Source organism: Staurois parvus, unplaced genomic scaffold (genome assembly GCF_062004578.1).
Source record: "Staurois parvus isolate SC_StPar_1 unplaced genomic scaffold, SC_StPar_1.0 ptg000102l, whole genome shotgun sequence".
NCBI classification, from domain to species: domain Eukaryota; kingdom Metazoa; phylum Chordata; class Amphibia; order Anura; family Ranidae; genus Staurois; species Staurois parvus.
This window is the reverse complement of record NW_028317898.1, coordinates 1257471-1279196: the sequence shown is the minus strand read 5'-3', so window position 1 is coordinate 1279196 and position 21726 is coordinate 1257471. Positions and strand designations below refer to the sequence as shown.

Genomic DNA, 21726 nt, shown 5'->3' with positions numbered 1-21726 from the left:
AGAACATGCAAACTCTATGCAGATAGTGTCTTGGTTGGGATTCAAACCAACGACCCTAGTGCTGCCAGGCAGGAGTGCTAATTACTTAGCCACTGAGCTGGAAGAGAATGGAAGTGGGGCAAAAATACCCATTATTGGGGATAATTGCACCCCATGTGATTGTACTGGATCCTGGTGATGGGCTGCTGAGGTCCTAAGTGCTGCATTGTGGGGAGGGTAGGTGCTGTGCTTTGTGCTATATTCATACAGTATATTTGTAGAATTAACTTTTAACAAATGTTTACATTGATATGAGTTTCTGATTATATGCATATCTGCTGTTTATATCTTAATGCTAATAAACACTTATGAAGTGTTCTCAAATACTATGTATTTCTTCCAGGTTTATCACAAAAGAAGGCAAGATTCTTTACTCCAGACCTAACTTGCCCTGGGTTATTCAGAAGGTGAAGGAGATTGGGTAAGTTAAGACGATTTAAACCTCAGATTCAAATGCTTAGATTCCAACTTAAAGTGGAACTGCACTGCATCTGAGCACCACAAACCAAAAATGCTATACAATTCATTTTTAATATTCAAAACAAACTCCTCCATCCATTCATGTCTCCATGCTTTATTTTGCTAAGAAAACATTTTGAAAAACACCTCCTGGCATTTCTGGCAGTGGTCATCTTGAGTAAGGGCAGATGTTTCACATAGCAGTTACTTCCTGGAATCCATCTGTCCTTCGCTCAGGCATTGGCTGAGCTCCTTCCCCTCCTGAAGACTCCTGGGATGCATGACATCATTTCCTTAGGCACGGAAACCAGGAAGTTAATGAAGGAATGCAAAAAAAGAAAAGGTTAAAACAAGTAAATATGATATACTTTACTAATGCTAGCAGCATAAGGATTAGAAATAGTCCATGCTGATTGAGAGAATGAAGTTTCGTTTTAAGTATTTAAAAAGCCTCTTGTACGTGCAGATGATCACAGGGAAAGCGCATTTTAGGCCCTCTGTCATTAACTGGTCTATTTGTAGGCTAATGACTGCTTTTCCAGGGCAAGAGCTTGCCACGCAGATACAGAACTGTCTGAATAAATTATTTATGGTTAGAGGGCATCCAGAAACATCTGAACAAATGTAGACTCTTGGTAGCCTCCTGGCTTGTCTACATCTACCTAACTTGGCTATTGCCATGAATGGCCAGATTTGTTACACACTGAGTACCTGTAGCCTAGATGAAAATCAAGTGGTTCAATATGTATGCTAGCCAAAGTGTTGCCCTAATTCATGTCTTACACCAATGCCAAGGCTTCTGTAGTGAGAGAAAATAGAATAGAACAGGGGTGTCTAACCGCATCAGCATGTCTAGCTGCATCACTATTATGGTTGTCCTCAAAGGGCCAGTTGTACCTGTAAGACTAGATGTGCAGAGCTCCCCACCCTCCCTTACATCAGATGTCAAGAGCCCCCCGCCATCAGAAGTCAAGAGTCCCCCACTCTCCATTGCATTACAGTGCACCCCCCTTACTGCTGCTGCAGGGAATAAACTTGGGGCAGAGCTTGGAAGCAGAAAGGGTAGGGTCTGGAGAAGGACTGGAGTCTGCTGAATGCTGAGACCAGGGGAGGCAGAAACGAGGGAATGCTGCAACTGCACAGAGAGGCACAGCATATGTAGGAGTTCTGTCATCCTCTCTACTGTGGACTGCTGAGATGGGAAAGGGGGTACAGAGACGATCCTGTCCATGGCTGCATGGAGAAATGCAGGATCTGGCAAAGAAGGTCTGTACTCCTCTCTGCTGCTGAATGCTGGGACAGGAAAGGGGGTGGGGGGTGGAGATGGCCTGTCCTAAGCTGCAAAGAGAGACACAGGATCTGTAGGAGGAGTTCAATCCTCTTCTTTGCCACTGACTGCTGAGACAGGAGAGGAGGGGATGGAGATGAGCCTGTCCCTGGCTGCACAGAGTGACGGAGGATCTGGCTGAGGAGTTCTGTCTCCCTTCCAGTTGCTGACTGCTCAGGCAAGGTGGGGGCAAAGACTAGGGGGGTGCTGCAGCTGACGGCCACATGAAATGACCTGGAGGGATGGATTCGGCACATGTGGAATAGAAGTTGGGGCTTATTTAGACTGTGTCACACACACTGCAATTATAAATATGATTCAAACATGGCCTTTACAAACAAGTCTCCCAAGATGCATTATGTCATATTTATAGTTTAACCTTTGTTTTTTTTTAGTTTTTTTTTAAAGGTAAAGAAAAGAAGCACAACAAAATAAAGAAAATGATGACCATGACAGAAACACTGGGTATTCCCATGCTAATTAGTATGAAAAAAACTAAGGAGAACCTCAATGACAAAAGCGATGTCTCTAGTTGAACTATGTGGAGTTCAATTAATAGGTATTTAACTTTAATTCTAGTAATATATTTGTGTGATTTAAATGAGTGCAAAATTAATTGTATGTACGTGTAGTTAGAGTTGTGATTTATGAATGTGTATTATTTTTACAGTATCATGTACTGTAAAATAGTTTAGCTCTGAAACCACTTATAATGGTCCTTGTGTATAAAAATGTGTTTGTCACCCAGAGCAATTTGACATATTTTTCTTTCAGCGGCACTGAAATATGAAAATATATTTTTTTACCATAATTCAGACCCTTGTACTTTCATTCTTTTTTTACTTTTTCTCCTGGTTTAATGTAATTTTTCCTGAGTATTTTGCTCATCATAATTAGCAAATGAATCTGTTAATTTAATTGTGAAATGTATTTAGTTGCAGCAAGATATGAATAGTGCTATGCCTTCCTGAGCATGTCACTTATTAGGGTAATATCCCAACAACCAGACTGCTGTAGTGATGGTAAGAGGATGCCAATACTTTGTAAGCATTGCCGTCCTAGCTCATGGTATGCTGTCCTGCCCTCGGTGCCTCTAGCAGTTAGTAATGTTTCCAATGGAATTGGGAGGGGCCAAAGCGTAATAATTCATTTATCACCTAGCACTTTGCACATTCCCCTCGCCATCATAGCTAAGTTAGTACAGCATTCTTTAATCACTTCATATGACACTTTAATGAAGTTGTTTTACATCATTTTACCATTTTGTGTACTGAAACATCTTTATTTTTATTGAAACTACTTTTTTGTCTGTTTTAAGACATGAAAAATCAACTGGAGAATCAGCACACAGGAAGTTGATATTGTTACAACCAATTATGATTTTTGTTAATTTGTTATTCTCTCTATTTAACTCCACCATTGATTTTACCCAGCTTAATTACAACTCAAAACAGGTTCAAAGTATCTCTTGACAATAGCCTCTGTATGGCAGTTGTCAGAATTCCCCTTGCATTTATTGTTTAATTCCCCTTGCCTGAATAGTTTAATTGTCAATCTATTGTGATGGGCTGTTTTATAATCCTAGTAAAAATTACAAGGCAGTTGAGAAAGCCAATCACAATTTAGTAAGCAAGATATACACGTGTTGGCAGTCAACATGTATGAGTCAATTTGCTGCAACGTAGATGCATTCATTTTTTTGCACTGTGGTAAAAAAAAGGTATTGTCATTTGAATGCATGCTGGGATTGTATCTGTACTGCAATGCAAATGTAATTCCTTACTCGATTTTTTGAGTTTGTTTTTGTTAATGAATGTATGTATTTTGTCATGTTTATAAAGACAATACCTTATTCACTGGTTCAAGATCAAACTGGATGATTTTTTAATACTTTACTTAATACTTCAGTACTTTAATGGAAAGTACAGAGAAAAAAATGATGTTTTGTTATTTCAGTATTTCATTCTATAAGATGAATTGTTATATGCAGTGATGTACTTTGGTTTTGTGTTGCCCTAGGCAAGACTAAAATTGGGCGTCCCATCCTTCCCCAGAAAGACTAAAATCGGGCAACCCCCACCATCTGAATTTGTCCCACTCCAGCCATGGTATACCATTTGGTGCCAAATTATGGTACCTAAAAATCTCCATAGGCAAAATTTAAAAGCCTTTACAAGTTACCTGTTTAGAGTAACACAGGAGGTCTGGTGCTAGAACTCTCACTTTGACTTTCATGGCAGTACCTCACATGTGTGGTGCGAACTCCATTTACATATGCGTGAGGGACCTATGTGCCTGTGAGCATGGGGGAACGGGGGTGCTTTCATTTTTTTTTTAATTTTATTTTTTCTTTATTTACATTTTTTTTGTACACTGTACATTTTTAACTTTTTTTTGATCAACTTTATTTCTATTACAAGGGATGAACAACATCCCTTGTGATAGCATACGCCATGACAGTTCCTGTTTATGGAGAGATCTATGGTCTATTAGACCCCAAATCTCTCCTCTGGCCTCCCAATGCATGCGATCAGACACAGATCAGTCTGATCGTTTGCATTGGGACTGCATGGTAGAGCCTGGTAAAGGCGTCGGTGGCAGGAGGGGGAGGGACACAGGGAGAGAGAGGGGGGAAGAAAGGGGGAGACAGGGAGAGAGAGTGGGGGAGAGAAGAGAGGGGGGGGAGAACATAGAGGGGGGGAGAACAGAGAGGGGGGAGAAGAGAGAGGGGAGGAGAGAGAGAGGGGGAGACTCTCTTTGACAAGTAAAGGGGCCCTTATCTGTGGTCCGTGGTGTCTGCGGCTGCACTGATACCTGCCTTGCAGCGATGGTCTCCTCTTCTGCACCCCCTCTGCACGGTCAGTTGACCTCTAGGCTCCGCCCTCCGGCCCTATGCAGTGAATGGAATAGACAGCCGGCTGGCTGCAGAGAGGCCGGGTAAGCGGAGCATAGCTGCAATGGTCAGTCCGGCTCTGGGCTTCTTGCCGGATCTTAATGATGGCAGTGGGTAAAACAGGGAATCAGAGCTCCGGGAAGGCACAGAGAGGGTAAGACAGCTGGCTTGCCATTAACTCAAGATGGCATAAGCCGAGCCCACCTTCCCCTGCTCAAAACTTGCTGAGCCCACCCCTGTCTAAACCCTGCCTTCCACCTGAGCCTGCCTCCCGCCCGAGCCCTGCCAAGCTCTCCTAACCTGCCAAGCCCTGGTCCCTTGTCCCTTCTGCCTGGGGGCAGGGCCGCCCCCCTGAAAATTGCCGCCCTAGGCAAACGCCTTGTTTGCCTTGCAGCAGATACGCCCCTGGTTATCTGCAGTAAAACAACACAAGCTTTTGAGGTTTCTGTCCTAACATCCTGCTAGACTAACCTTTTTATTCAATAAACCAACGCAAGAAGCAAAGAAATAAATACAATTGCCAACTGATAACCGATCAGAATCTAGCTTATGTTGGCCCTACGTTAGTCATTTTAATGAGTTGAGTTGTTATAGGTTGCTGTGTTTTGTAGTTTATTTCTTGAACTCTTTTTCTTTTTTGAGACTGTTGGCCTTTATTATAAAACTTTTTAAAGAAATCTTAAGGCTTGCTTTACTCATACAATAAAATACAGAGGGAAGTAATATTCCAGATGTGGTTTTCTGGGCTGGTTGCTACATTCAGAGAGGATCTGTTTTTGCATTCTGAAGCAGAAACACTTACTATTTAGTCACTGGTTATCAGACTTACACACCTGTACAATGACACAGTACAGCTAGCTGCTCTGAGTGTTCTAATATACAGGTCTTAAAACCTCAAAAGATCTTTAATCACTCTCTGCTTTATTTAGGTACAGTAGCTGGTATAAGCAAAATCCCCCTCCACTAAAGCTAGCAATACACATTTAGATTTTTCTCATTCATTCCATAGATTGAATGAGAGAAAAGCAATCGATTTCTACTTCCACACTACATGCCAAGCATAGTATTCAGACAGCCACAGCAACCACGGCTGTCTGAATACCTGAATAGGGCATGCATCTGATAGGATGCAGTCACTCTTTGAGGGAATATTTTCCACCTAACTCAGTTGATTTGATCAACCTGGGTGGTGTTGTCAGGGCCATTCACAGCCTAAATTTAGACTGATTCAGCCCGTCCATGTATGCCTACCTTAATAATAATAGTCAGCATTTACAGCACTCTTCAGTCTGCACCAAATCAGCACCTCTTTGTTTCCCATTAGAATCAATAGTCCCTGGGTTTTCAAAAGAAGCCCCTCAGGTGCTAGTAATGGTTGCAATAGTAATAAAGTCCAATCATGGGCACTAAGACACTCTATGCAGGCTTTTTACTAACAGTTTCTGGAAATTGGAACTTAAACGGTGGCTATAAAATTTAAAATTAATAATCATCTTTTCTTTCTCCTTAAAATGATTCTAGAGGCTGAAGGTCTTTTTTTAACCTAATGCCTTTACTGCATAAAGGTAAAAATCAACCTTCTGAGTGCAGCTCCCCCCCAACATGCTTACCTAAGTCCAATCTCGATCCAGCACTGAGGCTCTCTCCGTCAGAGACAGTAGCAGGAGCCATTGGCAACTGTCAATCGCAGCCAGTGCGGAGAGAGCAGGGGGCAGAGCCGAGCAACACTCTACTCTGTGTGTCAATGGACACACAGATGTGTCTTAGGAGTGAGCCTGCATGAGTGCCCCCATAGCATTCGACTTGCTATGGGGGGCACTTGGCAGAGGGGACCCCAGAAAAGTAGGATTGGGGCTACTCTGTGCAAAATGATTGAACAGAGCAGGTAAGTTGGTGGCATGTTTTTATTTAAAAAAATATAGGTTTCCAGTCACTTTTAAGTGATCACTTTAATTGTTGGCTGGACCTGGGTATACAGCGGGGAATACAATTATTTGATCCCCTGCAGATTTTGTAAGTTTTCCCACTTACAAAGAAATGAAGGGTCTATCATTTTTTATCATAGGTATATTTTAAATGATAGAGACAGAATATCAACCAAAAATCCAGAAAAAAAAATATGCTTTAAATTGAGTTGCAGTTCAGTGAGTAAAATAAGTGTTTGATTCCCTACCAACCAACAATAATTCTGGCTCCTACAGACTGGCTATGTGCTCATGTGGGCCACAGATTAGTCCTGTCAATTTAAGAAGGTGCTCCTAAAGACACCTGTGCACAGAATCTCTTTCTTCCATTCAAACCTCACCATCATTATGGGCAAATGACCAAAGAGCTGTCAAAGGACATCAGGGACAAGATTGTAGACCTGCACATGGCTGAAATTGGCTATAAGACCATCAGCAAGAAGCTTGGTGAGAAGGAGACAACTGTTGGAGTGATTATTCGCAAATGGAAGAAATACAAAATAACCATCAACAGCCCTCGGTCTAGAGATCCAGTCACCAAATAAACCATTGGTAACACAATATGCCTCCATGGATTGAAATCCTGCAGCGCCCGCAAGGTCCCCTCCTCAAGAAGGCACATGTAAATGTGAAAGTCTGACATTTGCCAGTAAACATCTAAATGATTCAGAGAAGGAGTGGGAGAAAGTTTTGTGGTCAGATGGGCACCTGAAAAAGTGTACTTACACGAAACGTGTCAGGGAGGTGCCCGCACACAGTGACCTTAGCCCGCACGGTCCTTATGAACGACCGGTGGCCATCTTGATATTTTATGTAAGTTGTTTACCTGTTTTTATATTACATCCTTTAATAAAAATACTACACTATCGGATACCTCTCTTCTGGACTTTCAATCAAAAGCTCCTAAATAACCACAAAACACTACTTCCTCCCTAGAAAGTAAATAATCAATTTTGTTACTTTTTGTGATAAACTTCTAAATACACCCAATTTATCTAAAAAAATACACATAATCCAATAAACCCACATAATCCAATAAAGTGATAATCAAATCTAAATCTAGAATAATAAACCACCCAAACAATATATAATCAGAAATAATCAAAAATGAAAAATAAAATGAAATAAATGTCCAAGTCCCCAAAAAAAGTTCTTTTATGTGTCCAGTGAAGCAAAACGATTCCAAAAACTCCTTGATATCCTCAAAGAAAAAGAAAAAATCATAGTGTAATACCCTAAATATGAGTATATATACACTTCACTCTGTGCAAACTCAAATCACATCAAAAAAACAGTGAAAAAACAATAAAATAAAATATAAATAAACGTGAGAAATCGTGATCACTCCAATCACAAGTGAATAGTGATACTAGGTACCAGTACCCTTAATACTCCAGCCCAAATTGATGCTAAATACCATTACCCTCTTGTAATATATTCAGGCATATACTGTTACACAGGAAAGGTATTTCTCCATCCTTCTTATCCCGGGGTGTTCCTCATATAGACAAAGAAAAGCTCTTTCAGGCAGATTCCATAAAAGGTACAAATTTTAATCCACACTTACATGTAAAAAAACGATATCCAGCTCCCAGCACTGAACATTTCAATCTCAGGTTGAAAACCAATTGTTTCCAACCGACAAAATGGCCGCGGCGACACTTCCGGTTAGCGTGCGTGCGTGATGACGTCACTCCCCTAACGCGTTTCGTCACTTCCGGACTTCATCTGAAGGGATACAGACGTCTCATTGGTCTCTCCTTATATTCCACTGTCTTTCAATGGGATGAGGCCGAATCCGCCATATTGAATGAGGGAAACATCGCAAAAACCCCATATAACCTACTGCAGACCCACAATACCCGGAAATAAAGCTAGCAACTATAAACTTATGTCACCTACGATAAAACCATATACTCCCAACCTTTCTAAACATAGAATCAATAGGTGATCTACTCGCATGTAGATAGTATATACTCACTACCTCTAAATATAATTAACATATTTATTATAGTATAATGTTATCCACCCTATCCCACTCCATCTCTCAATACAACAAAACAAATAAGATACAGCAAACAACATGGTATAACATTCTATACATCTCCTATTCTTATATATATTTTAAATAAATTCACAATGTTATGTATATCCAAGTGCCTAATGCTCCCTCTAGTGGTCATACTGTATTAATACTACTGATCCTATAATATGATTTAAAACCAATTACATTTAATAAAACTAATAAGTATAAAACCAATCTATATATTAATTAATTATCAATATATTAACGATATATGTCCCTATTAATATAGCCACCGCTCTACTTATTTCAATGGAATATATAATCCATATAAATTAAAATTAGAATAAAAATAAAAATATAAAATAATCAAATTAAAATATGTAAGTATATATATATACATATACACATCTACAAATAGAAACTACTGCAAATTTCAAATACAATATTTTAAAAATTTTTTAGAAGAATTACGAACATTTAATTCAATTCATGCTCCATATTTTATCTATCTGAAATAAAACAATTCAAGTCTAGCTCTATATTCAGTCCCTTTGGTTTCAATGTGTTCATCCTAAAAATCCAAAAAGTTTAATTTTGTGACAATTTCTTCACTCTATTACCCCCTCTCCAATGCCCTTCCACAGTATCAATTCCACAGAATTTTAACTGACTGGGGTCCGAATTGTGGAATTCCTTAAAATGTTTAGAGACACTGTGATCCTTCTTCCCTTTTATTATATTTCTAACATGTTCTTCAAGCCTTTTCCGTAAATTCCTTTTTGTTCTCCCTATATACTGGAATTGACAGGGACATTCCAGCATATATGTAACGTATCTCGTATCACACGTAATAAATTGTTTAATAATAAATTCTTCACCCGTAGAGCAAGATTTAAAAGAAGGAATCTTCCTATTCTTAATTTTAGTAATTTTACACATTCTGCATTTTCTGCACGGATAGAATCCTTTTAAATCAAACATATTACCCATTTTCTTTGGTGGGGATATTATTCCTTTCACCAAGGTGCTCCTTAGATTGTTTGTTTTTCTATAGATAAAACTCGGTTTTTTTGGTAAAACTGGGCCTAACACATTATCCTTCTGTAGTATTGGCCAATGTCTAATTAGGACCTTCTCAATTTCTTTAAACTGGCAATTAAAATGTGAATAAAACGCATATTCCCTTCTAGTATTATTCTCCTCTTTTATTTTTAGTTTCTCTTTAATTTTCCCATCACCTAAGTAATTCTGACTAATTTTAAATCACTATCGAATCACTATCCCAGCTCCACAGAAAAGGTCACCAGAAACCGCTACCAGGTATCACCATCAGGGTCATCTATCCTCCAAAAGGGCACTGTGAATGATGACACTCACACAGAGTGCCCAATGAGAGACCACATAGTGTGATATTGCTTAAGGTACCTTTTATTCAAGGATATTAGGTGCAAATGGTAAAAAACAAACTTTCAAAAAGTTCCAAAAAGTTACTGACCATGTATTCAGGGTATGCTGTGGTTAGATGTCCAATTGCTGTTGCCCGCCTGACGCGTTTCGTGCATTGCACATAGTCATAGGGATAAGGGCTTACAGCCAGGACATCTGTACTGGTGCTATTTATATTCTGCAGTGAAAAAACGATTGTGGAGCTGGGATAGTGATTCGTATGGCAACCTGACCCGAGATCTGATGACCTTTCTATAACCTGATGACGCAGGATATAATATTGTGCATTTTTAAACGCACATCTGGTGAGTGCGTTTTTTACCCATTCGTGTGGCTTGCACTTGTTGTCACTCCCGGATCAGGACGTCCACACACTTTGGAACTGTGATCTCCGATTCATCCACACGATTATTATTTTGAACTATATATCACGATTAATCACCTTGAGGTGATATCACCTATCCACATTCATTTGAAATTGCATGGCAATATGTTTATTATTATGTATTACTGTTTAGCGCTGCACCAACCTATTTGAACATATATATTATTGGAGGTTTTCTTTTGGTTACCTTTCGGTGTATCAGCTGCTTATCCATTTGTATACATATACATTTATGTGTGTATGTATGTATGTATATATATATTTACATATATACATATATATACACCTTTTTGTTCTTTTGGTAGCGCTCACTAAAATCTCTTTTATTGCATACTGTATATAATAATCCTCTTAATATACCTGTCTCTGGTGACAGTGTGTGTTACAGACATTTATTGTTCACGTTTGTTCTTGCTAACATTGTGAAGGGTTGATAGTCCCAAAGCTATCTGGTGGCAGTTTGGAGTTTGAAGGGTTAATTGCATAATTAACTTAAACCAGTGGCCATCGCTCTGAGGCTGCTGGCACCTAGGTTGTGGTCAGGGGCGGACTGACCATTTGGAAACTCGGGCACTGCCCGAGGGCCCGAGGTCAGTAGGGGGCCCCATGAGATGCCCCTGGTACCTTTTTCATAGGCTTTTTTGAGTTTGGGCAAGGACACAGGGGCCCCATGATACCCCATTTCCCAGGGGCCCCATGAGTTGTCAGTCCGCCTCTGGTTGTGGTCCTGCGAGCTGGAAAATCTTTGTGCAGGGTACAGCTGAGAGTGGCATTGTTACGCAAGTGACAGCGCTGTGTGAGATCGGCTGGTCCTTTGTCACAAGTTGGTGAGAAGGGCAGGGGTCGGGCACCACGTTCGTCACAATACTCACTGAATGAGAAGATGATTTTCAGCAGCCTAATACACATACAAAATGGGTGAAAAGCCTTGGTGAAACATATTGCACTGTATAAAGTAGTTCAGAAAATCAGTGCTGGCATTGATGAAAAAAGGAAAGATCGCAATAATTACACTGTTCAACAAATTTTTATTTTTTGCCAGTTTTGGAAACAAAAGGATCCATTTCTTAATGAATTTCACATTCTGAGTTCAAATATAACAATGAAATTTGTCAATTGGCTCTAGTTTTTCTGTAAACAGAAAGTTTTCTACTATAGGCGTAATGACTACATAATGCACAATAATTATATAGATAGATGTCTTTCCACAAATATAAAGCAAGTGATATTGACTACATAACAAAGCCTAAATGGCATAATATATTGCATAGGATTACCAAGAAAAATGATAGCCATAAGCTAAGTTGAATCATTTTAATACTTAGGATTCTCACTAGTTTTGTCTTCAGTTTGTGTCGGTTTTGCTTCTCTTGGCTTTTCTCTTGTATTCGAGGAAAGGGCTATCTCTTACAACTGTCCAGCAATAGTCAGCAAGCATTGATGGGCTCCATTTACCTTGATATCTTCTTTCCATAGCTGCAATGTCTTGATGGAAGCGCTCTCCGTGTTCATCACTCACTGCTCCACAGTTTGGTGGGAAAAAATCCAGATGCGAATGTAGAAAATGAATTTTTGGAGACATGTTGCAACCCAGATTTCTGAAAGTCTGGATGAGTTTTTCTACCACTTTCTTGTAGTCTGGTGTTTTATTGTTTCCAAGAAAATTTGATGTCACTGATACAAATGCTGTCCAGGCAGCCTTTTCCTTTCCACGCAACAGAGAAAGAAACTCATCATCATGAATAAGTTTACGAATCTGTGGCCCAACAAAGACTCCTTCATTTATTTTTGCAGCACTAAGTGCTGGAAATTTGCTAATCAGGTACTTGAAACCTGCTTTATTCTTGTCCATTGCCTTAGCAAAGTTTTTCATTAATCCCAACTTGATGTGTAATGGAGGTAATAAGATCTTATTGCTGTCTACAAGTGCTGGATAGTTAACATTTTTTTCTCCAGGCTGCAATGACTGGCGTAATGGCCAGTCTCTTTTGGCATAGTGCATTTCTCTCGCACGACTGTCCCACTCACAGAGGAAGCAGCAGTACTTAGTATATCCACCTTGAAGTCCAAGTAGGATAGCAATCACCTTCAAGTCACCACAAATCGACCATTGATGTTCATCATAGTTGATGCACCTTAAAAGCTCTTACAAGTTGTAGGCTTTCTTAATCATTCCTGTTATCCTCCTTTTTTGTGAGATAAAAGTTATTTCACCGCAGATATAGCAGAAATTATCTGCTTTATTCACACAAGTTCGAGGCATTACTGAGTAGCCTATATAAGCATAAAACGAAATGTAAAGACGCTGTCGAACTACAATCAGCTACAGATACTGCAGCTTTTATGCAGTGAAGTGATGCAATTAAAGGCTAATATTGCATCATCTCAGTATACATGCAATTTTCTATTGGTCACCAGTATCAATTGCGCAATATGCAGCTGAAGTTGCATCATAATTTTGAATGGCTTACGTCATTAGATGGGTGAATATATCATGGAAACTAGAGCCAATCAACATTTTTTTGGGTCATTTTCGTTTTTAGCACCCCAAAATTATGTAAGATTAGCTAATTTTATGCCCAAAACTTTTTACCTGTTGAACAGTGTTATCAGCCAAACATTTTTACTGTTTTTGTGGGTTATGAATTTCAAATAATGCCATGGATTATAAAGTTGTGGGTACCAATGGTATAACAATAGCCATGTTAGCCCATGCTGCTGATATGGGGCCTGGGAGTAAAAGGGGACCTATTAGGGGGGTCCTTAAGTCAAATTCAACATTAAAAATTGGTGTATATGTGAAGATACCACAAACCCAGTACTTTATTATTAAGGATTGCAGAGGTTTCTGTTGACACCGACTCTGTATCCCCTGTGATGTCTCCAGTTAAAAGAGCTGACATCAGACACACAGGAGGAGATTTAAGCATTATTGTTGCTAGTAACAAATCCCCCTTTGCAGGCTGTCCAGTAAGGAGAAACCGGGTCAGCAGGGGCGTCCTAGGGTTGGTGTCACCCGGTGCGATAACACTTGGTGAGATCCCCTCCGACGATCTCCACAGAATGGATCGGATCTGCGGATTGAGCATAATGGTTCGGACTCCAATCCATTATGCTCCCCAATCCACAGATCCGATCCATCCTGTGGGGATCATCGGCTTTCTTTACAACTTACCTTTTCGTGGAGCGGGTCTGGTGTCACCCCGTATAAGTTGCATGCCGACGATCCCCGCAAGATGGTTTGGATCTGTGGATTGAGCATAATGGATCGGAGTCCTATCCATTATGCTCCCCAATCCTCAGATCCGATCCATCCTGTGGGGATTGTCGACTTGCTTTACAAGTTACCTTTTCGTGGAGCAGGTCCGGTGTCACCCCATGCGGTAGGTGTCACCTGGTGTGGCGCGCACCCCCCGCACCTGCCTCGGGATGCCACTGCGGGTCAGCACTGTAATTAACTCTTTATGTCTAAAGCAAGCATTCCAGAGTGTCTCCTCAGGAAAAAACTGTCAAGATGTGCAGATGAATGACAACCATCCCAATCTATAACTAGCCTTTACAGTAAGGAGCACATGGAAGGTGCTTTGCACATTACAAACAGAAAATTTCCAGCACACTTACCAGCTAGCCTGCAACAAAACCAATTTAGCCCTGTCTAACAGTTTGCACGGAAAGAGAAGCTTTTTTTGCACACACTTGCAAATGTATGTGAAAGCCGCAGTGCCAAACCTCTTCTGAGGTGGTTGCCATTTATCTGCACAATTGAATTTAATGCGGGGACACATTGAATGCTTTCAGCTGCCATTGTGCGCTTGCTGGGTGTCTGATGTGTTCCTGTACCTTTAAGGAGTTGGCTCCCTCCAGGCAAACCTACCCTTTATTCTTTCATTGCTATATTTGTTCCAACTCGGAACCTCAAAATGGTGAGTTAAGACCACAGTATACAGAGGAGCCTTGGCAAGGCACTGTGGCTTTCACATATACAGTATTTGCAAATGTGTGTAGTGTGATTTAATACCAACAATTATGCCATAATATAGAATATTATAATGGTCATTAGTGTTGCTACTACAAATCTTGTTTTTTAGATTTTTTTTTTACTTACTAGTAGGCCTTCTCTTTCAGCACTTGCTTGTTGTGGTGGTGGAAGGGTTACAAGGGCTTAAAATTTACACTGAGGACCTGAGCTCTGAGATACTGAAAAAGACTAGTGAGCTGCTGCATTCAGGATAGTTGGCTGAAAAATGAAAGTTAAAAGTTAAAGCAGAACTTAACTCCTAAAAATAAGTTCCACTTTTATGCCTCCTCCTGCCCTCCTCACCTTTCAGACACTTTCCTTTTTTTAGGGGCTTTGGGGACTTGGTTTTAACACTTCTCGCTTCAGCTTCCCACCCTCTCTGCATGCAACCTTTTGGAATACATCACAGGTCCCAAAAGGCTGCAGGACCATTTCTAGGGCATAGCATGGCACAAGCATGTGTAGTGGGGAGCTGCCTGCAAAGCTGCAGAGTCACACCCGGCTTCCCACAGTTAGCATGGAGGTGCATGGGGCCCAAAGACTGGTGAAGAACCAGCCAGGGGTTAATAAGCCAGGGACTTACTTAAAGTCAGCAGCTACAGTATTTGTAATTGATGACATTTATTTTTTTTGGTCTGGGACTGAAGGACCTCTTTAATTTTATGTACTGATACCCCTCGTACCTGACAACTTCTGTCCACAGAACTGGTCCCTAGTCCTACTACCCCCCTTCAATATAAACATGCTTTATTTTAAAGTGGAACTAAAGGCTTGTTTTTTTTGTACATACAGTCAGGTCCATAAATATTGGGACATCGACACAATTCTAACATTTTTGGCTCTATACACCACCACAATGGATTTGAAATGAAACGAACAAGATGTGCTTTAACTGCAGACTGTCAGCTTTGATTTGAGGGTATTTACATCCAAATCAGGTGAACGGTGTAGGAGTTACAACAGTTTGCATATGTGCCTCCCACTTGTTAAGGGACCAAAAGTAATGGGACAGAATAATAATCATAAATCAAACTTTCACTTTTTAAGACTTGGTTGCAAATCCTTTGCAGTCAATTACAGCCTGAAGTCTGGAACGCATAGACATCACCAGACGCTGGGTTTCATCCCTGGTGATACTCTACCAGGCCTCTACTGCAACTGTCTTCAGTTCCTGCTTGTTCTTGCGGCATTTTCCCTTCAGTTTTGTCTTCGGCAAGTGAAATGCATGCTCAATCGGATTCAGGTCAGGTGATTGACTTGGCCATTGCATAACATTCCACTTCTTTCCCTTAAACTCTTTGGTTGCTTTTGCAGTATGCTTTGGGTCATTGTCCATCTGCACTGTGAAGCGGCGTCCAATGAATTCTGAAGCATTTGGCTGAATATGAGCAGATAATATTGCCCGAAACACTTCAGAATTCATCCTGCTGCTTTTGTCAGCAGTCACATCATCAATAAATACAAGAGAACCAGTTCCATTGGCAGCCATACATGCCCACGCCATGACACTACCACCACCATGCTTCACTGATGAGGTGGTATGCTTAGGATCATGAGCAGTTCCTTTCCTTCTCCATACTCTTCTCTTCCCATCACTCTGGTACAAGTTGATCTTGGTCTCATCTGTCCATAGGATGTTGTTCCAGAACTGTGAAGGCTTTTTTAGATGTCGTTTGGCAAACTCTAATCTGGCGTTCCTGTTTTTGAGGCTCACCAATGGTTTACATCTTGTGGTGAACCCTCAGTATTCACTCTAGTGAAGTCTTCTCTTGACTGTTGACTTTGACACACATACACCTTCCTCCTGGAGAGTGTTCTTGATCTGGCCAACTATTGTGAAGGATGTTTTCTTCACCAGGGAAAGAATTCTTCGGTCATCCACCACAGTTGTTTTCCGTGGTCTTCCGGGTCTTTTGGTGTTGCTGAGCTCACCGGTGTGTTTCTTCTTTTTAAGAATGTTCCAAACAGTTGTTTTTGCTATCTCTCTGATGGGTTTGTTTTGTTTTTTCAGCCTAATGATGGCTTGCTTCACTGATAGTGACAGCTCTTTGGATCTCATCTTGAGAGTTGACAGCAACAGATTCCAAATGTAAATAGCACAATTGAAATGAACTCTGGACCTTTTATTCGCTCATTGTAACTGGGATAATGAGGGAATAACACACACCTGGCCATATAACAGCTGAGAAGCCAATTCTCCCATTACTTTTGGTCCCTTAACAAGTGGGAGGCACATATGCAAACTGTTATAATTCCTACACCGTTCACCTGATTTGGATGTAAATACCCTCAAATTTAAGCTGACAGTCTGCAGTTAAAGCACATCTTATTCTTTTCATTTCAAATCCATTGCGGTGGTGTATAGAGCCAAAAATGTTAGAATTGTGTCGATGTCCCAATATTTATGGACCTGACTATATATATTTAATAAAATACTTACATGCTCTACTCAGTGGTTTTGCACAGAGCAGCTCTGATCCTCCTCTTCCTGGGTTCCCTGTCGGCACTTCTGGCTCTCCCCACCTGAGAAGTGCCACCACAGCAAGCTGTTTGCTATAGGGGCTCTTGTACAAGCTCGCTCCCCAGCCCCACTCTCTTCGTTCATGAGTGTAGCACTACATCCTCAGGGGATGCTGAGTTTTGGGTCCCGTAAGCTTTGCACGGTCAGGCAACATGCATTTTTCCCACATCTTCACATGCACGGAGTTAGTAATTCAGACTTTGAGCTTGTTTTTAATTGTTTTTTATTAAGGACTGAACAACTTGGATGGGGTCTAGGGGTATATTGGATGCCCAAGGAACTGCAAACTTGAGGACAAATGTCTTAACAACGTGTACACTGTACAAAAGCTGTACATCCAAAAATAGCACTGTCTCTGTTAAGGAGCACTGAAGTCCCCTTGGTGTACCTCCTCAGACCCCAGATGAGTCCCCCTCTTGACCCAGCTCCACTGAGGGTTTTCCTGGGCAAGATTCCAAGATCTAGCAGCACAGTGGGTAAATGGTTAGTACTTCCACCTGGCAGTATTAGGGTCGTTGGGGCCAAATCCCAACCATGGCACCACCTGCCTGGAGTTTTCATGTTCTGCCTGTGCCTGCGTGGGTTTCCTCTGGGTACTCCAGTTTCCTGCCACACTCCAAAGACATGCTGGTAGGTTAATTGGCTCCTGTCTCTGCTTGTGCCCACCTATTTCCTCTGGATCCTTAAAGAGCATCTACACACTGAAAAATGCTGCTGACCTTTATTTTCCCAATGCAACGCAGGTGTTCAGTGGTGTATGTGTTATGGTGCATTTTTTAGTGTGTGGAGACACAACATGAGTCTCTTTAGAAATTAACTGATGTACCTCTAAAATGCATGCACAAGCTGCCTACTGAGTAACACCACAAATATGTGGCTAAATGGTTAGAACTTCTGCCTGGCAGTACTAGGGTCATTGGTTCAAATCCCAACCACGGCACCACCTGCCTGGAGTTTGCATGTTCTCCCTGTGCCTGTGTGGGTTTACTCTGGGTACTCCAGTTTCCTGCCACACTCCAAAAACATGCTGGTAGGTTAATTGGCTCCTGTCTAAATTGGCCTTAGTACGTGTATGTATGAATCTCAGGGATTTTAGATTGTACACTCCTTGAGGGTTAGAGACTAATGTGAGTGTACAATATATATATATATATATATGTAAAGCGCTGCGTACATTGGTGGTGCTATATAAGTACTTGCAATGAATAAATAAACTAACTAGTTGGGTCTTGCACCTGACCACTCTCTCCCTTTATCTAGCCCAGGGGGTATAAAAGTACTCACACTGTCCTGTCAGTTTGATGAGTTAAAGCTGCTTTCAGGCCTTACCCTGGGCTGGCTGCTTCCCAGCTGACAGGTTGTCCTCCCTCGGAGATGGTGGAGTGGAAATACTTTTGTCCAGCAAATGGCCTGTAGGTAGGCTCCCCTCCCTGGGGCCCCCTCCCAGGATTCACACTCCCACCTTCCTCTCCATCCATCAAACACACTACTGCTGCACAAACTCTGCCACATTTAAGGGTTGTCCATGGTCACTTTGCCTTGCCTTCTGCCAAGGGATTAGCCAAGTTCCCCTAAACATGCAGACCTAGGCCTCCTCCACCCCTCTTCCAGAAAATTCTATAAGTTTCTGGAATGGTGGGAGGGCTCCAGAAGCCCTGACCTGTAATACCTCCCAGCCTGTCCTGAGGTGAACTCACTACCTCACTCCCAGGCTGACTCATCCCAGGCTGCTACCCAGCCTCTGTCTTACAGAAATAACCTAGCTACCTAGAGGGGGCTACATCAGACACAGCAGAGCGGGACTCAGCCGAACCCCCCGCTCCCTCCTCACAAGCTGTGATTGACAATGGCTCCCACTGCTGTGTCTCAGCCAATGAGGATGGAGAGGCCCAGGAAAGCTGAGTCTCCTATGCACATCGCTATACAGAGATCGGGCTTAGGTGAATATTAGGGGAGCTGGGAGGCTGCTGCACAATGAAGGGTTTTTAGCTTCATGCATACAATACAAGAAGGTAAAAAAACCTTAAGCCTTTAGAACAACTTTAAGATCAACAATAGCAGGGAGGCCACCAGGGTGCTGCATCAAAATTCTGCATTGGGGCACCATGATCTGCAGTTACACACCTGATAGATACCATTAAAGTCCCGTTTTTCTAAAACTGATTGAAGTAATATGACATTTAGGTAAATGTGTCATCAAAATATACAGAGAACTTTTGGAGAAAGTGGTGAGCAAAAGTAAAATGTAGTAACTTTTGTGTAACCTTTGAAGAAATCAAATTAACTATTTTAAAAGAGAAGTATGGACTTTGTAAAAAAAAATATACACCCCTCACATTTTGTAAATATTTTTTATATCTTTTTCATGTGACAACACTGAAGAAGTGACACTTTGCTACAATGTAAGTGTACAGCTTGTATAACAGTGTAAATTTGCCATCCCCTCAAAATAACTCAGCACATAGCCATTAATGTCTAAACTGGTGGCAACAAACGTGAGTACACCCCTAAGTGAAAATGTCCAAATTGGGCCCAAAGTGTCAACATTTTGTGTGGCCACCATTATTTCACAGCACTGCCTTAACCCTTTTGGATAAGGAGTTAAGCAGAGCTTCACAGGTTGCCACTGGAGTCCTCTTCCATTCCTCCATGACGACATCACCAAGCTGGTGGTTGTTAGAGACCTTGCACTCCTCCACCTTCCATTTGAGGATGCCCCACAGATGCTCAATAGGGTGACGTCCTCCCACTCTACTTGCGCATGCGCACCCTCGGGATGGACACAGTGGATCACCGATCACTGTAAAGAGCAGATAACGTCGGCTCTGTCATGTGATCAGCTGTGTTACACTACTCTAACCTACTCAATGCTAGTCATCGTAATTTTAGTGCTAGATGCCTGTTTGTAATAAGCCTCAACCCAGAACCTGCAAAAAAAAGATGAAAAAAGGCCGCACACCTAAAAAACTAACCTCAAAAGAAATTTATTATGCACCATAAACAGTAATAGGCCATCGGAGACATGATAATCCTGCATGACAGAGGACTCTACCCCCCGAGATATCAAGAGGGAACCATCAGGGATGGACAAAGGATGGAGTCGGTCCACTGGGACTAACCTGACCCAACCCTCCAACACCCAACCCCTGACCCAAACCACCCCACCAATCCTAACCAACTCCCCAATACCCCCACAAGGAACTCCTCCCCTAGATAGAGGACCCTCACATCCCACCATCCCACTCACAAAAGAGAGAGGAGGAGCTGAGGGAGATAGTACCAACCCACTGACACCCCCAACCCCCCAAAACCCACTAGATGGAGAGTAAGCCTACTGCACACACCGGGGGTTCCTGGAAGTGCCAACCAAATAGATATATTACACAGCTAAACAACAAACATCAATGCATAAACATATAGCATTAGAATATATAGCAATATGCAAAGGCCAGTGTGGACATGGCCGTTGGCCAAAGAGGATCACAAGGTATAAAGTCACTGTACAGGGCAAAAGCCTCAAAGTCCATGCAATACGTGGTATAAATAAACTCTTGTGTGACCAGAACCAGATGGATGGAGGTAGAGATGAGCGAATCAAACCAGGCGAAGTGGAATTCGTTTCGAATTTCAGGAAAAATTCGATTCGTGCCGAATCCAAATATTAGCCAACTTCGGATGCACGAATCGATTTTTCCCCGATCGTCCGATTTTCATCCCTTCTACAGCCGGCAAAAAGTGTCCCTGCAGAGCTCCGCTATTTCTGACAGTTCTCTGACAGTTCCTTCACATTTACAGCGGTTGAAACATTGTATCTATTTGTTTCCATTTAGGATACAGATGTTTTTATTCGGAAACAAATAGATACAATGTTTCGACCGCTGTAAATGTGAAGGAACTGTCAGAGAACTGTCAGAAATAGCGGAGCTCTGCAGATACACTTTTTGCCGGCTTGGAATTCTTCTTATTTTCATCCTACTTCTTCTTCTTCATCCTCATCCTCTTCTTCTGAGGATGAGGATGAGGATGAAGAAGAAGAAGAAGAAGTAGGATGAAAATAAGAAGAATTCCAAGCCGGCAAAAAGTGTTTCTGCAGAGCTCCGCTATTTCTGACAGTTCTCTGACAGTTCATTCACATTTACAGCGGTTGAAACATTGTATCTATTTGTTTCCATAAATGAAAACAAATAGATACAATGTTTCAACCGCTGTAAATGTGAATGAACTGTCAGAGAACTGTCAGAAATAGCGGAATTTCTGACAGTTCTCTGACAGTTCATTCACATTTACAGCGGTTGAAACATTGTATCTATTTGTTTCCACAAATGGAAACAAATAGATACAATGTTTCAACCGCTGTAAATGTGAATGAACTGTCAGAGAACTGTCAGAAATGGCGGAGCTCTGCAGATACACTTTTTGCCGGCTTGGAATTCTCCTTCTTCTCATCCTTCTTCTTCTTCTCATTCTTCTCCTTCTTCTCATCCTTCTTCTTCTTCTCATCCTTCTTCTTCTTCTCATCCTTCTTCTTCTTCTCATCCTTCTCCTTCTTCTCATCCTTCTTCTTCTTCTCATCCTTCTTCTTCTTCTCATCCTTCTCCTTCTTCTCATCCTTCTTCTCATCCTTCTCCTTCTTCTCATCCTTCTCCTT

General features: G+C 41.4%; 2 long non-coding RNA genes across 5 annotated transcripts in view; one reads left to right on the top strand and one right to left on the bottom strand.

Annotated features, from left to right (window-relative positions):
• LOC149467739 (uncharacterized) overlaps positions 1–3469 on the top strand; it is a 78239-nt gene extending 74770 nt beyond the window's left edge. For all 3 annotated transcript variants that reach the window (XR_016311846.1, XR_016311847.1, XR_016311845.1), the window contains 2 exons: positions 383–460; positions 2234–3469. This is a non-coding gene — a long non-coding RNA (uncharacterized LOC149467739). The remainder of the gene's footprint in view (positions 1–382; positions 461–2233) is intronic.
• LOC149467738 (uncharacterized) overlaps positions 594–21726 on the bottom strand; it is a 94359-nt gene continuing 73226 nt past the window's right edge. For both annotated transcript variants that reach the window (XR_016311850.1, XR_016311849.1), the window contains exon 3: positions 594–791. This is a non-coding gene — a long non-coding RNA (uncharacterized LOC149467738). The remainder of the gene's footprint in view (positions 792–21726) is intronic.